We start from the raw sequence: 12,118 nt of genomic DNA on the forward strand, positions 1-12,118 counted from the left end.
TTCCGGGTTTGAAATGCGGCTTAGATCTACTGGTATTAATCGATAGCATTGTTGAGCAGAATGAAAGAAATGCTAACATGATCACTGAGGGTCAGTCGAAACTTCAACAACTTAATTTTAATAATTTGTGAAACTTTAATCATTGAGGAAGTTTTATTCCCTTTCTGATTTTACACACTCTGTATTTTAGGAGACTGGTTTTAAATGTTCTTCATGGAATCAGAGAAGTTTACAGCACAGAAGGAGGCCATTGTCACATGAGCAATGTCCATTTAAAACCAGGTTTTGTTTCAAAAATGATGTTCCCGCCCAGAATTGAACCGGGGACCTTTCGCGTGTGAGGCGAACGTGATAACCGCTGCACTACGGAAACTGCCTCCTAGTGCAGTGCCCAGAGAGAAGTGTTCAGCGACAAGCTGAAATGCTGAATCCCTTTTTCTGAAAAAATTCCTTTCACAAACATTTCTCTGACCGAAACGGCACAAAACAAAAATGTTCCTTTCAAATGTGCCAATTATTTTCGTTAAACTTTTATTTTGCTTTCATGGGATAACATAATTAATGATTCGATAATTTTCTTTTGCACAATGAAAGAAATACTAACTGGGGGAAAGTCACTACGTCAATAATTTGTTCTGTGCTCTGCATGTTTGTAATGACGCCAAATTTGCTGATGATACAAAGATAGGTGGGAAAGCAAGTTGTGAGGAGGACGCTAACAATCTGCAAAGCAATATTGATAGGCTCAGTGGGTGGGCAAAAATTTGGCAGATGGAGTATAATGTGGGAAATATGAGGTTATCCACTGTGGTAGCAATAATAAAAAAGCAAATAATTATTTAAATGGGGAGATATTACAAAATGCTGCGGTGCAGAGGTACCTGGGGGCCCTTGTACATGAAACACAAAAGGTTAGTATGCAGAAACATCCTCTCTGCATCCACCTTGTCAAGCCCCCTCATAATCTTACACGTTTCCATAAGATCACCTCTCAATCTTCTGAATTCCAATGAGTAGAGGCACAACCTACTCAACCTTTTCTCATAAGTTAGCCCCCTTATCTCCGGAATCAACCTAGTGAACCTTCTCTGAACTGCCTCCAAAGCATCTACCGTATATACTCGCGTATCATGCGACTTTTGAAGACCTAAATTGTAACCTAAATTTGGGGGGTAGCATGATACGCGAGATACAAAATTTGCGGGTGTGAAGTGCTGGCGAAGATTCGGCTGTTAGGCTGTTAAGCAGACCGTATCCATTTACGGTAAGTCAAATAGTACATATGTATATCAAATAAAGATGATTTTGAAAAACTGCTGTTTTACTTGCTGATACACACGTAATGTTTACGCTTTCCAAATCAGCTGAGAGGCTAACTACAAAGGAAAACAGAAACGATTCTTAATTTCGGACACAGCTTTCTCCGACACCAAACAGCTTTGCAGCTTTAACGTTGTTGCTTTGTTCCGCTTCGGCAACAACTTGCAGCTTAAATTTGGCAGTATATTTCTTCGCAGATCTTTTCTCCATAGTGGCTAAGGGTAGAATGTAAAAATATATTTGTCATAGTTTACTACCTTAGATGAGATTTGGAACGAAGTATGGTCACTGTTTATTATCGTAATGAGAAACAGCAAAACAGCTGCTTCTCATTCGGTTGTTTACGGCGGAAGAGTCGTTTCATGATTCGGTTGTTAAGGTCTGTATTCGATCGTTGTTATGTGTTAGGTACTTGTTACGTGTTGGGTACTTGTTAAACTTGTTTGAAAGCCTAGCCTAGTGTCATCTGGTATCTCAAAATGTGACTCGCATGATACATGGGATATATGATAAAATCATGTTTTGGGGCTGAAAATGTAGGGGTCGCATGATACGTGAGATCGTAGGATACGCGAGTATATACGGTATATCCTTTCTTAAATATGGAAACCAAAACTGCACGCAGTGTTCCAGGTCTGGCCTCACCAATACCCTGTATAACTGCAGCAAGACTTCTTTGTTTTATACTCCATCTCCTTTGCAATAAAGGCCAAGATTCCATTGGCCTTTCTGATCACTTGCTGTACCTGCATACTCACCTTTTGTGTTTCATGCACAAGTACGCGCAGCACCCGCTGTACTGCAGCACTGTGCAATTTTCCTCCTTTTAACTAATAACTTGTTCTTTGATTTTGTCTGCCAAAATGCATAAACTTGCACTTTCCAACATTATACACCATCTGCCAAATTTTTCCCCACTCACTTAGCCTGGCTATGTCTTTTTGCAGATTTTTTGTGTCCTCCTCACACATTGCTTTTCCTCCCATCTTTGTATCATCAGCAAACTTGGCTACATTACACTCAGTCCCTTCATCCAAGTCGTTAATATAGATTATAAATAGTTGGGGTCCCAGCACTGATCCCTGCAGCACCCCACTAGTTACTGATTGCCAACCAGAGAATGAACGATTTATTCCGACTCTCTGTTTTCTGTTCGTTAGCCAATCCTCTATCCATGCTAATATATTACCCCCAACCCCGGGAACTTTTATCTTGTGCAGTAATCTTTTATGTGGTACCTTGTCAAAATGCCTTCTGGAAGTCCAAATACACCACATCCACTGGTTCCCCTTTATCCACCCTGTTCATTGCACCCTCAAAGAATTCCAGCAAATTTGTCAAACATGACTTCCCTTTCATAAATCCATGCAGACTCTGCCTGACTGAATTATTTTTTTCCAAAAGTGGGAGGAGCAGCGGCTGGAGGAGCAGCGAGCAGCAAGCTACACCTGGTGCAGAGTCAAAAGTAAGAAAGAAGTCAAAAGTAATCAAAGGGTGATGTCACAGCCAAGAGGGTAAGTGATTGGCTGGTTGAGTGGTGAGTAGTTTTCTGTTTCTTTGATTTCTTCTTGTTCTGAGCAGCAAGGGAACTTTGGAATTGTTGCCAAATTAAGTAAATCTAATGTTGAAGTCATAGCAGGAGAGCTCGGACACATGTCATGCTCCTCCTGTGCTATGTGCGAAGTCAGGGACGCTTCCAGTGTCCCTGATGACTACATCTGCAGCTCCTGACAGGCCACATTGCGGCACTGGAGCTTCGCACGGATTCACTCTGGAGCATCCGCAATGCTGAGGATGTCGTGAATAGCATGGTTAGTGTGTTGATCATACCGTAGGTAAAGATTACTCAGGCAGAGAGGGAATGGGTAAACATCAGGAAGAGCAGTGGAAGGAAGACAGTGCAGGCGTCCCCTGCGGTCATCCCCCTGCAAAACAGATACACCATCTTGGGTACTGTTGGAGGAGATGATGTACCATGACACCCAGGTCTCTTTGCACCTGCCCTTTTCCTAATCTGTCACCATTCTGTCTCTCTGTTTTTACCACCAAAGTGGATAACCTCACATTTATCCTCATTATACTTCATGTGGTCTTCATAGCGAGGGGATTTGAATACAGGGGCAGGGAGGTGTTGCTACAGTTGTACAGGGCCTTGGTGAGGCCACACCTGGAGTATTGTGTACAGTTCTGGTCTGCTAACCTGAGAAAGGACATTCTTGCTATTGAGGGAGTGCAGCGAAGGTTCACCAGACTGATTCCCGGGATGGCGGGACTGACCTAGCAGGAAAGACTGGATCAACTGGGCTTGTATTCACTGGAGTTCAGAAGAATGAGAGGGGACCTCATAGAAACGTTTAAAATTCTGACGGGTTTAGACAGGTTAGATGCAGGAAGAATGTTCCCAATGTTGGGTAAGTCCAGAACCAGAGGTCACAGTCTAAGGATAAGGGGTAAGCCATTTAGGACCGAGATGAGGAAAAACTTCTTCACCCAGAGAGTGCTGAACCTGTGGAATTCTCTACCACAGAAAGTAGTTGAGGCCAATTCACTAAATATATTCAAAAGGGAGTTAGATGAAGTCCTTACTACTCGGGGGATCAAGGGTTATGGCGAGAAAGCAGGAAGTGGGTACTGAAGTTTCATGTTCAGCCATGAATTCATTGAATGGCGGTGCAGCCTAGAAGGGCTGAATGGCCTGATCCTGCACCTATTTTCTATGTTTCTATGTTTCTATTCCAGATCCTAACCACTCGCTGCTAAATGGCCACCTCCTGTTCCTATGTGTAAAATCTGGGAAACACTAGATCAATTCCTGCCACACTCACAGCCTTCCTAAATATAGCACCATCACTCTATTCTCATAAAACCAGGTCCTGAAGTATCGGCCAGCTGTGTCGGTTAATGTTCCGAACATTGCTGTAGTTTTTCCATAATGTAGTGGTTATTAGATTCACCTCACACGCGAAATGTCCTTGGTTCGAAAATGCACGGAAACATTTTGAAAACATGTTCAATTAAATATTTGAAGAAATGGATTTATTCATATTAGTGGTTCAATATTAACAAAAAACAAGGTCCAACAACCTTGTTAAATTTTCTGATATCTCTGCTCAGTTCTGTATACACTCAAACTGAATGCTCATAAAAGTATTGGAGTGGGAACTCACTGGATAACAGCACAGCTGGCAATCTTTGTGGAATATATTCGCGCAGCCGAAACGCACAATGACAACCTGGAATCGTGCAGCACCGAATCCTCGGGGAAAAACAGTTAAATGCTTCGTCTCTGGGTGGGCTCGAACCACCAACATTTCGGTTAACAGCCGAACGCTCTAACTCATTGCGCCACAGAGACTGACGCAATTACACACTGCAAGACATCCCAAACTAGGGTGTCAGTCAGTTAAAGCTTCAGATTGCTCTGACCTGGATGGAACTTGTTCACTCTCAGTTGTACTTTTCCCAAATAAAGGGTGGGACATTCATTGTGGATGTGTGGAAGCAGTCTGGTCCCGCACACTGCAGACACTTCCATGTCACCACCAACCAGCTCTCCCACAACCGGTGTGATCTACCTTCCAGCCTTCCGGTGCCTTGTATGTGACGAAGTATTCTGATTGTCCCGAAGCAGGTATTTGGTATTAATTCCTTTTCAGCTCATGACTGCCGATATTGCTGTGATTAAACGCGAACACAATGCTAACAGGGACAGTTCAATTCACCGTTTCTTTGCTTGGTGAAATTTCAAAGATTGAAAGCGACGCACATCAACCGCAAACCTCGTCACCTACTCGCTAACTGGACAAAACTTTGCATTTTCTTTCCATGCTAACCATTTTACATTAATACATTGCAATGCCAACGCACTTTTTACCTGGCAAGACTGAAGTACAAGCTGTGATGAACAGTGTGAAACAGAAACAGCTACTTGAAAAAATAGCCTCGATGGCATCTGTGTGAATTGCTCTGCATCGATAATTAGCAGAGAGCAAAGAGAGGAAACTGATGGTGTGGATGAGAAAAGGCCGAGCCAAAGTGTACTGTTGGAGATGATTTTGTTGTTTTTGAGAATTGTTTCATATATTTTACCATGGTTGGTTCCATAGTGTAATGCTGAACACTCTGGGATCTGAGTTCAAATTTCAGTGGAACCTGATTCCTTGCTGTCCCAGCTGCTGAAAATTTGGGACAAACAAGTGAGACACACCTGGTGCTGGTGGGCAGTTTTGTTGCCTTTGTCATTGATGCTTGATCTCCAAGTCTAGTTATCAAATCGTGTGCTCGACCGTCAGTTACCTGTTACAAAATGTTGTAAACTGCTGTCTTGCTCTTGTTGCTTCGTTGCTTTTAACCTCAAATTACCCGCACACATTCAGTTGTAGTAAAGGCAGGATCGGGTCTTTTATTTAAACATTCATACTAAACAAACCAAGTATGAAAGTTACTGAGAACACTTCACAAAGGCAGCTTGCTTCGATTTCCGTGGCTGCTTGAGACACACACCTTCCGAATGTTCAGTGTCTCTGGTGTCTGCGTGTGTGAGTCTCGTCTTTATACTCTTATTTCTTTACATTTAGACAATCACGGATAACAGCGTTGTGAATTGTTCAACATACAGACTTAATATTGCTTGTTTAACCTACAGATGTCATTAAATAGTAACAAGGTTACACTCAAATACTGAACATGCAGACATCATCAAATCGTTTAGTCCTGAATTTCCATTATTCCCACCGTAACAAGCTACTTAAATATGTAACATCCAGACAATGACCAGTTACTCATCTCACTGGCTGAAGGCACCACTTTGTCTAACAGTCTCTTTCCATCCAAACTTCAATCTTCCTGTTTCTAAACCAAACTTCAGACTGCGTGCTGAAGCAAAGAGTTCAGCAATGCGGGACTGTGCTCCCACATTCCCCCACTTCTTCTCCTCGCCTCTCTGCAGGTCTTATCTGGGTAACATACATTTGCATGGTGGCTCGAGCTCGTTCAACAGCATTGTCCAGTTGTAGTCCTTGTTTTCCAACACGACATCCACAGTAAATCAAAATGACCAGCACAATCAGCTGAACCAGCACCAGCATAAGGACAGGGTGTATCATTGTGTTCATCACGCCTGTTGGCCTTCGGGCTCCATCCCAACAATGACTCCCACCAGCTTACATGTCCAATCTGGTCCAAGGTTGTGTGAACCTTCTCGATTTCCGCAGTGTGATGGTTAATGTCCACAACGATTGCTTGATTCAAACTCTGTAGCTGTTGAAATGTTGTATTCCATTTCCGTATTTCCTTCTTCCAAATAGCAGCACGCTTAGGGTCAAAGTACGGTTCTTGTAGATTCAGATTCTCAGGATGCCATTTTAAAGTCCGTTGGTCGATGATCACCATATCCATTTTTACTTAAAAGTCAATTTTCAATTTTTGATGTTTCCAACTGAATTCCATGCTGTTTACATTCAGAAATATAAACTCACAATCGGTGTCTTCGACTAAGTCTGTTACCCTCTGCAAAGGTTTTAACAATTTCCACTGCTTTGTGGGAGAAGTTTAACAACATAGAGTAAAGGATGACGGAAATGCTGAATAGTCAGTCGAGAGACCCAGTCCTTCTCTCAGTTCACCCTTCGGAACTGCTGTCATTTACTCTCTCGACATTTGCAACAATCCAACTTCTATTTCACATCCTTCAACATCATGTTTGCAACTCCCACATTTGAGCTTTTCACTGAACATCTCATCAGTTCTGAGACAGCCCATTCCTGCAGAAACTTTAAATGTTTCTGAACAAGCTTCTCCCACTGCTTTCATCTCTGACTGTTCAGTAACTGCTCCTCGTGTATCTGGGGTGTTGGGGAACTGTCTCTGAAGAGGGGAATCCCCTCCTCCAGGAGCACCTTCATTTGTCTGGCTGGCCCTGTGTCCATTTCCCGCTGCCCTTCCACACAAGCCTCGATAAGGGTATGGCCACCCCTATCCTGAAGTAAGGGTCCTAAGGAACGACATGTGTGGTTGAGGCACGGCATCCCTATAGGGATCCTCCCTCACCTGCGGAATCTACCCCCGACCTCAGCAACTGAATGGAGGTATCATTCCTGTCTGTGACTCTCGCTTCTCTTTCCTGATTCTTCAACTTTTCTTTTAACTTTTCCAATTCTTTAGCCAGTCTCTCCCTGTCCTCTATCAACTGACGGCCACCACATGGTCCTGCTCCTTTTATGTGACTCCTCGGGGGATTCATCCACTCAGGCCCTTCTGCCTTCCATCGCTGTAACCCCTGTCTCATTTCCATGACTGAAATTCCTGCAGCTCCCTGATACAAGCTTTCTACCCTTGACAACCATTTATCAAAACGATCGTCCCCACCACAGGCATCTACTTCCAGAACTACTGACGGGGGTAGGAGAGTCAAAATGATCTCTCTATGTGTACCATCCCCGTAATGACTGATATCAATCCAATTACCTCCCAAACTTTTACACAACTGGAATATACGTTCGCCAGCTGCCCTGGGTCCTTCCCCTGGTAATAATGCAAGCCGCTATATTAACTGTGGCCCTGAGTGAGTAACAAATATTGCAGCTATTATTCTACCAAGCATGAGACCTGGAAGTTGTTTCAAAACCTACTACCTTTCCCCGGTGATTCCCTAAAGCTCACAGAACCATGTGAACCCTCGGTTTCTCTGATATGTTCCCAGACTGCCACCATCCCAGAATATTACACCACCACTGGGCAAACTTATTAAGATCCTGAAGGTGTGCGGTTCCCACTTCACTCAGGATAGCTCTCATGTCCTGTAACTTGACCCCTCCTCGCTCATACCAGGAAACCCCAAAACCACTTAAGGTCGTGTTCCCTACACGAGCTCCACAGGGAGCAGAGGAATCATGATCCTGCTCTTGCCTTGTCCGCTCGAGCATGCTTCCCCCACGCTCCACATTACGGGAAGGTCGTGTGTAATGTTGTGGGGTGTTAAGCGTCTGAGTAACCGAAGAGGCATTTAAGTGCTCCGCCTCTGATCCTAACATTGCCACGTGAAACACACGGGTTCGAGGCTCCGAAGTCAGAGAAGACAAAGGAGCTGTGGATGGGAACGGTGGGCATTCTCCCTATCCCTTAATCCCCTTTTCAACTCTCAGACCCGGGGAATCCTCCGAATACCACCCAGCTTTATCAATTGCTGTCTCCGCTGGCCAACCTAATACCACCATCTGCTGCAGCTTAGATATTCCTTTCTCTAGATCTTGATCACGCTTCTGTTCATCAGCAAGATGCTGATCCAGTGTCAGAACAGTCCTGGCTGCCCTGAGTGCCTGAAATCACCAATTCTCTACTTCTTTACTCACTGCTGTTAGCTGCTCTCTGAGTTCTGAGACTTCCCTATCTCGAGTCTCAGCCTCTTCTCCTAACGTTTGAATCCCCAGCATGAGACACTGCAACACGAACGCTTTTCTCTTTTTATCACTTTTTAACCCAAACACTTTAATCTTTTTTAACTGGACACTCTCTACTAAGGACTGCCTTGTCTCTCTCCATCCTCCTTTCATTGTTTCCTGTCTTATCCCATAAGTTCCCACTTTCGACTCAATCCACTCATTAAGAAATGACCGGACTTCAACTGGAATATCCCCTGAACCTCCCATTACTAACTGAAGATCCCTTTAATCATGACAATTAAGAGAATGCTCACTCCTCGAACTGATGTGTGGGAAGCACTTCTTCCAACAACTCAGCCAACTTTCTGCTTCTCGTCAGGGGCTTCGAATAAGCCAACGAACTTTTGAAAATCACGTCGGGATCACCAAAATGTTGTAAACGGCTGTCTTGCACTTTTCGCTTCGTTGCTTTTTTCGTCGAATTACCTGCACACACTCCGTTGTAGTAAAGGCAGGATCGGGTCTTTTATTTAAACATTCATACTAAACAAACCAAGTATGAAAGTTACTGAGAACACTTCACAAAGGCAGCTTGCTTCGATTTCCGTGTCTGCTTGAGACACTCACCTTCCGAATGTCCAGTGCCTCTGCTGTCTATGTCTCTACAGTCCATAAAAGTCTCATCTTTGCACTGAAAACGCCTTTGAACTCTTATTCTTTGCATTTGGACAATCCTGACTAACTGCTTTCTGAATCTTTTAACAGACAGACTTAATGTTGCTTGTTTAATCTACAGATGTCATTAAATAGTAACAAGGTTACACTCAAATACTGAACATACAGACATCATCAAATCGTTTAGTCCTGAGTTTCCATTATTCCCACCGTAACAAGGTACTCACATATTTAACATCCAGACAATGACCAGTTACTCATCTCACTGGCTGAAGGCACAACATTGTCTCACAATCTCTTTACCATCCAAACTTCAGACTGCATGCTGTTATTTAATCCAAACTTCAGACTGCATGCTGAAGCAAAGAGTTCAGCAATGCGGGACTGTGCGAACACAGAGAACAGGATTTGATAACTAGACTTGTAGATCAAGCATCAATGACAAGGCAACAAAACTGCCCACCAGCACCAGGTGTCTCTCACTTGTGTGTCCCAAATTTGTAGCAGCTGCGACAGCAAGCATTCAGTTTCCACCGAGATTTAAACTCAGATCGCTGGATTCATGTCCAGAGTGCTCACCATTACACCATGGAACCAACGATGCCAAATTCTTTGAAACATTTCTCAAAAACAAGATCATCTCCAAAATTACACTTTGGCTCGGCCTTTTCTCATCCACACCGTCAGTTTCCCCACTTTAAGCTCTGCTAATTATCGATGCAGAGCAATTCACACAGATACCGTCGAGGCTATGGGTTCTCAAGTAGCTGTTTCTATTTCAGACTGTTCATCACAGCTTGTACTTCAGTCTTGCCAGGTAAAATGAGTGTTGGTATTGCAATGCATTAATGTAAAATGCTTGGAATGAAAAGAAAATGCAACGTTTTGTTGAGTGCAAAACATGCAGTGCCTGCATTTCAAAAAGCGTTGCTTTTATTCATCCAGCTGAATGCATATTGTACAGATAATCTCAGCACACATTGTGCTGGCAATTGCAGCAACAAACTAGTTTCTCCTCCGCTGATTTGTAAAGGGTAACTGACGGTTGAGCACACGATTTGAAAACTAGACTTGTAGATCAAGCATCAATGACAAAGGCAACAAAACTGCCCACCAGCACCAGGTGTCTCTCACTTGTTTGTACAAAATTATTAAATTATTGACTCTCATTCAGTTAGCATTTCTTTAATTATGCAAATGAAAATCATCGGTTAATTAATTATGTTTTCCGGTGAATGCAGGATAACATTTAACAAAAAGCCCCAACGTGGGGCTCGAACCCGCGACCCGAAGATTAATAGTTTCATGCTCTCCCAATTGATCGCGTGGGGCTTCTGCCAAATGCGGGTTTTTGTCGCTGATTGCAGCCAGGCGCCTGTTGGCTCCGACCCAGATGTTTAAACTTGCTATCGAGGAACTGCCAGGATCTTCTTGAATGGTGGACCAGGCTCGAGGGGCCGAATGGCCCACTCCGGCTCCGAATCCTGACATGTTTATCATCTGATGACTTTTCACAGGAGAACAAACTCGCCCCTGAGCATGCATGAGGAGAAAGCTACAGAAAATATTCCCGCCCGGTGAGCTTTCACGTGTGAGGTGAACGTGTTAACCACTACACTGCGGAAACATCTCCACTTTCAGCACCAGGTCAGACGGAAATGTTCAGCGAGCAGCTGAACTGCAGAATGCCACTTTTGAAGAGTTGGTCGAGGTGTCAAACAATGAGTTTCGCTTAATGATTAAAAGTAGAAAGTGTCACACGTTGGATTTGAAGCCACTCCTCTACATGCAATTGCAATCCAAACACAGCACCTTTGACCGCTCAGACATCCTGACTAGGTGCTGCTGTGTTTGGCCAACTGCAGGTTTATTTTGAACCTTTGTGTCCTGTCACATGAAATAAATGAGGGCAGCAGGCGCATCTCTGCCTGACACCGGGGAATCAATGAGACAGACCTTGGAGCAAGGGTCTGGTTATTAAGACACAGTAAAGAAAATATTGATTCCGGAATTATCCCAATGGTCAGGAACCCTGTTCTCATCTCGAGTGAGATGTGTTACCGTTGCACCACGAGCTCTACACAACGAATATGAGATGTTTATCGATATGAACGTTACTCAAAATAAGGGCTTTAAAATCCCCGCCCATTCCCACTCGGATTCAGTAGCAGCGCTCACTTGCCAGTCACCGTCCGTTTTTTTGTTGAACTTTTGTTTTTATTTCACGGGAAAGCATCATTACTTAACCCAATGTCACCTTTTGCACAATGAAAGAAATGCTGACTGAGGGACAGTCGATACTTCAATCATTTCTTCTGTGTTTTTCATGTTAACTGTTAAACCAGATCACATTTTACACAATTTTTGCCGGGGATTGTTTCAAAATCTTCATTGCTGATGACACCGGGAATCTGGGGCAACATTTGTCAAATTTAACAGCACCGGTTAATCCGACCATGCACAGAAAATAGAATCAGTAGTGAAGATAAAATCCCACGGTGCTCATTTTCAGATTCAACATTGTAGGATTTCAAATAAAGTGAAAGAATTTTACAGTGAAAAGATTTGGAAGTGTTATATGAATATATGAATTTTTGTCTTTAATTAAACTTTGTGGCGTCTGACTCCCGTTCATGCCTCTGCTGAATAAGAAAGGAGGGTTTGATATTGATCAGACTGCACTACCCCTGATATTTGTGAGCTCATCCTTTATATTCAGTGGTTTCTCGCCCTTTGATCGGCTC

General features: G+C 43.4%; 2 non-coding genes across 2 annotated transcripts; both read right to left on the reverse strand.

Moving 5' to 3' along the window:
- Positions 1 to 300: 300 nt before the first annotated feature.
- Positions 301 to 373, reverse strand: trnav-cac (transfer RNA valine (anticodon CAC)). Its single transcript has one exon. It is a non-coding gene; the product is annotated as a tRNA-Val (tRNA).
- A 4,228-nt stretch (positions 374 to 4,601) lies between these two features.
- Positions 4,602 to 4,675, reverse strand: trnan-guu (transfer RNA asparagine (anticodon GUU)). The gene has a single exon. It is a non-coding gene; the product is annotated as a tRNA-Asn (tRNA).
- Between the last annotated feature and the right edge of the window lie 7,443 nt (positions 4,676 to 12,118).

This window comes from Pristiophorus japonicus, unplaced genomic scaffold (genome assembly GCF_044704955.1).
Source record: "Pristiophorus japonicus isolate sPriJap1 unplaced genomic scaffold, sPriJap1.hap1 HAP1_SCAFFOLD_219, whole genome shotgun sequence".
NCBI lineage: Eukaryota > Metazoa > Chordata > Chondrichthyes > Pristiophoridae > Pristiophorus > Pristiophorus japonicus.